Source organism: Fukomys damarensis, unplaced genomic scaffold (assembly GCF_012274545.1).
Source record: "Fukomys damarensis isolate Sample0158 unplaced genomic scaffold, DMR_v1.0_HiC HiC_scaffold_34, whole genome shotgun sequence".
NCBI lineage: Eukaryota > Metazoa > Chordata > Mammalia > Rodentia > Bathyergidae > Fukomys > Fukomys damarensis.
Genome location: NW_022900946.1, coordinates 8286950 through 8292525, shown reverse-complemented (window position 1 = coordinate 8292525; position 5576 = coordinate 8286950).

Below are 5576 nucleotides of genomic sequence, written 5' to 3'. Positions count from 1 at the left end.
GCTGGAGAGAAAGGCAGAAAAATGAGATCAGATTTTTGTGGACATATTAGAAATAAAAGATTTAAGGGGAAATGAATGATTATGTTTGAGCAAGAACTTTCAAGCCCCCAATACGGCACTCTGAGTTATGTATGTGAAGATATATATCTATATATATGAAAATTTGTTTGCAGTCACCCATCCTTTAGCCCACAGCATACATCACGAGTTTTCTCATCTGTAATATGGAGATGACAAGTCCTCCATTACACATCCTTGGGATGGTTTAATGGATTCATGGATCACTGCCCGTGATGCTCATACATCACTGTTGGATGCATAGAAAGTATAGATGTTTACTTTCCGTTGATTTCACAGATGTTTGTTCTGATCCTTCACTCTAACCCTTGAAATAGAAGCCAGAGGTGTGACACTGAATAAGATGTGATCTGTAGCTTCAGGAAGACTGGCGTCAATTTGGGGAAACTGAAACTCGAATAGGTGATAATGATACATTGATAAACAGGATAACAGGAGAAATACTGAGGGATGGAGGGTGTACAAAAGATGGAAAAGAGAAACCAGGGAGATCGAAGCTTGTGCAATGCCCCACACAGGAAGGGATGTTCAGGCTGATCCTGGAGAATAAATTGGAGTCTGATGTCCAAACAAGAAGGTTAACTGCCACTAGTAGACTCTGAGAAACATTTACAATATCCACAATCAGCAAGGGACAGAAGTCTAGTACATGCAAATGACTCCTCCTACATTATGAAGCAAAGATACAAAACTCAAAGAAAAGATGCATAAACTCATGAACAGGTGATTCAGATGTGGAGAAGTCTGAATAGCTTCATGATATATGAGGAGACGCACAAGTTCTTTAATAACTAGAAAAATGTGAACTAAGATACTGCTTCACACTCAGAGTGAAGACACACAAGAAAGATGGAGAAGCCAAAAAGCGTGAATCCAGTGTGAGCACCAGAAAACCATCCAGAAAACCTACCTGATGGGCTTTGGTCAACTTAGGTATTCATGTACCTATTAATTTCTCTTGTAGTTATAAAGCCTAGGGGAATCTTCCCATGTGTGAAACAGGATGAGTCTAAAGTGTTAGTTTTTTTTGGGGGGGGAGTATTATGAAGTTGGAAGCAACTTAAGTGTCTGTGATGAGGTGACTGGATAAGCAAAATGTTATAGGTGGACATGACAGAAAATCACAGAGCATGAGAAATGTGTAAGCTAAATATGTGAGAGGCAATGTGGATGGATCATAAAACAGTGCTGTGTTAAGAAAGCCTCACTGAGTTTATAACACAGTACTACGTCCATTAAAAACCTCCAATTCAAAACAGCTACAAATTTTATATTGACAAATACTTAGCAAACACATGAGGAAAGTTGCTCACTGGAGAAGGAAAATGACACAGGGAGAAGGTACACAGGGAAGAGATAAACAGCAAAATGAGAAAATAACTGGCTGGCTGACAATGTTCCATGGACGCAGAAACACGACCAACTCAGCTCTATGCCACTGAGATCCAATAAACAAGCAATCAGAAAACCAAAAAAAAAACAAAACAAAAAGATAAGGAGAAAGGATTGCAGGCAGAGGGAGGAACAAGTGTAATTTTCAGAAACAAAAGAGGTCAGGATCATTCTGGAAGGGTGAGAGTTGAACAGGACTGGAACAAATGACAGAAGGCAGGGAGCAGTGAGGAGAAGCTAGGTTTCGGAGACCCCCAAAACCGCACAGCATGCTTGAAGGACTGCAGGCAAACGGCTGTGGTTTTAATCTCGTTCTGAGGTCCAATGAGAAGCTAAGCAGTTCAGCTGACTCTAGGGCTCAGGACATTCATCTGCATTCCTGTGGCATATTTATCAAGTGTAATGAAATCGGCTTTGGGCATCTTAGCATCCAAATCATGGACCTAATTTTCCCCACTTTTAAACCAATTTTGAGACTGTCATTGACACTTTACCAGTAGCAACATATAAGAGGCAAGAACAGAATCGCCCTATGTGACCTTAAGCAAAGTCATCTATACCTTGAACATGAATTGCCTTGGTTTTTTTTTTTTTTAATCAGTAACAATAACATAAGCACTTTCCGCATCCAGTTACTATTGGAATGCAGCAAGAATTAAGTTTGAATTTTCAAAATAATCTTACAAGATATATTATTATTGTTATTATTATTATTATTATTCTTTGCATTTTATCTGATGATGAAACCAGAACAGACAGAGATGCTAAGTACTTTGCCTATAGTCATTAACGGTTAGTAGATGCAGGAGCTAAGGTTGGAACAGGCAATGCTGTTTACAGACCGACAGTCTGTTCTACGAACCCATCTCACTGTGCTGCTCTTACTTTGTTTACTTCAAAGAGTATGGCACTGGACGACCTAGTATAAGCACTGTGCCTGGCACACTGGAACACAGAACTATGAAACCAGTGGCTTCTGGGTGACATCGTGAGTACGTAAAGGTTTTTTGGGCCCTGAACATATTTCTGAAGATTTGTATTCATATTTTGAAAATCTGAAGGTCTTACATAAATTAAGAACTCTGGACGAGAAGTTGGAAAATTTGGCAAGATTGTTCTCCTGTTTCCTTCTGGGACGAATCGGTTGGGTGCGAGGAGCAGTTTGTCACTGGACAAGGCATGGGCTCTCTGCTTTTCTACAGCCACCACCACTCCTTCTCCACCAAACTCATTTTTCTCATCACAATGAACTGCTTCACCCTAACAGATTTTAATGTTATGACCCCTGCTGTAGGGGACCACATAAATGATCCAATCACAGAGAACAGGGGATATTCCAAAGCTTAAAAACCCCAAGCCTGAGATATACCAGAATGAGAATCAAAATTAAAATCTTTCTGAAGATTTATCTTCCTAGTCTCAATTTTCATTAGCCATTTTCCCGTGGGCCTTTATTTATTTTCTCTTGCATGGAATAGCAAAGCGGCACATAAATACCACCCCAATGTGAGCCGTGATATTCTACCCTCAGAAGCCAAGCATGAGGCTTGACTCTTCCAATATCTCTCTATTCATTCAAATCTAATTACCAAATGATCTTTAATCATTGTAAAATAAATTCACTCTTCATGTCTGGCAACGTTAAAGCCTGAATTTAATAGCAACAACCAAAAACAAAACAAAACAAAACAAAAGTCTAATAGATTTGTACTAAGAAACAACATGGCCTGTGTTGTCAGATGTTCAATAATTTAACTGCAAATGAAGTGTGCCAATACAGTATTTGTGTCATAAACCATCAGGCCGGTCACATAATAGATTTTTGAAGGATCACATTTCATGACTCTGAGCTGGGTTTTGCTGGAATCGTGAAGTAGCCACATTGAGGTTTATAGGTTCCATTTGCTCAGAGAAAAGAGATAGAGTGACAAGAGGCATGGTAATGCAATATTTCTCTGGAGCCTACCATTAGAGAGCAGTGGCTGCAACTCATCCATCCAACTTAATAATGTAACTCACGTTAATCCTTTCCTGGGTCTTGAGATGTGGTTTGGATTCTCTTTAGAAATCCAGAGGGATTTTGTGCTTCCTTACTATCACTGCCTATGGGAGGAAGAAAAGTGCACCCCCTCAAGATGTTCTTCAAATCCCCCGGGGCTGTGAGTATGTTAGGTGCCATGGCAAAAGGAGTTTAAGGTTGGGAACAAAATTATTTCTAATCAGTTGACCGTAACAGGGAGACAAACCTTTGTTATCTAGATAAGCCCACCGTACTTACAAGAGATTGACACAGAGGAGAAGGGGGCAGGCAGCAGTGCCAAGCCAGAAGCGGGGGGGATCACAGAAGAGGGTCATAGGGTTGCAATGGAACCTGAGCTTCACCTTCCACTGCTGGAAGCACCGGTGGTAGAAGAGGGTGGGAACTGAAGAATGCCTGGGGCTCTAACAAATGGAAAGGTCCACGGGAACATTGCCAAACTTCCACAAGAAAGCCAGCTCCACCCATACCTAGATTTTAGCCTGACCTAGGGTTTAACTTCTGTTGTACTCCTGACCTACCTGTCTGGATAATAAATCTAGCTGTTTAAGACGCCTCCACTAGAGATAATCCATTGCAGTAGCAACTGAAAACTGCTATGTTTACAATAGAAGTAAGTTTGTGGGGAAAATAAGAGACATTTGCATACTGGCTTTCTTTTCCCCATCAAAATTAGCTGATTGGGATGTAAACAAATGATGTTACATCTTCTCCATGTTGCCATGCGTGTTTGTTTTTTAAATTTTAACATTTCTCAACAGGATGTATTCCCAGAACTGAAGAATATAGCTAATACAGTGGTTTTTCTCCCCAAACCCTTCTACCAAAACAAAAGCTGTTATTAAATAGATTGTACATTTTATAGTCTCAAGCACCTCAACATCACATAAAAAGTAGACATTTTAAGAAGTGAGCAGGTGGAATTCAATTCAATGAGCGGTGACTGAATAACTTGTCTGTGCCAACTATGTTTCTAGGTACCAGGGCAGGTGGGGCATGGAGAGAGAAATGCTTTCCATTTCACAATGTTCTCAGACAAGTGGAACAATGACCTACATATAGTAAATTGTCCCAAAATTTGGACCACCGTTGCAATTAAGGCTCTGAACACAATGAGCGACAAGACAAGAGATTGTACCTGACTAGTTCAGCTCCACGTCCCCTCTCCAGCCCAGACAGTTCTGAGCACAGAGTAGGTATTCCTATCATTATACAGTTTTTACATTATACATTCCTTATTTTTTCTATCAGATGCATTATCCTGCATCCTCATTTGACAACAAGGGAAACAGGCTTAGAAAGAGTAATTCATTTTCCTAAAGCCACATACATACTAACTAAGAGGGTTTCTCACCCTCTGCCACGTTGGCATTTTGGGCTGGGGAATTTGTTGTTGCAGTGGGCCTTCCTGTGCTCTAAAATATGTTTCACAGTATTCGTAACCTCAGGTTCCCGGAAGCTGGTAGCATACATTGCTCTACAAGTGACAACCAAAAGTATCTCTAGATACTGCCAAATGTCCCCTGAGAGGAAAGGGGCATTATCAGTCCAGGCTGAGAATCACTAGCTTAGGAAAGGGGACAGTGATGTTAAAGCATGTGTACTATACAAAGACAGCCACAAAGTCTCTCACGTTCTTCCTTTACAGAGCCGAGGCCTCATTCTTATTCTCTCCAGTATGTGGGAAACTTAATGACCTGCTTCTAACAAATGAAATGTGGGTGGGCAGCACAGGGACACAGGAGATTTGGTCACAGAAGGCATCCGGGCCTCCTCTTTGTTCTCGCCCTTAAATTGCTTGGTTCAGAGAAAATTCACTGCCATCTCAGGACACTGAAGTCTTACAGAGAGGTCAACACGGTGAAGAATGGAGGCTTCGTACCTACAGCCAGTGAGGACGTGAGTAGTCAATGGCTGTATAAAGTCAGACGTCTTAGAAACAGATTCTCCAGCACCCGACAAACCTTCAGATGACCGAGACCTCAGCTGCCATTTAATTTTAACCTCATGGGAGACTCTGAGCCAAAACTACTTGCTTAAGCCATGCCTGGATTCCTGACCCTTGGAA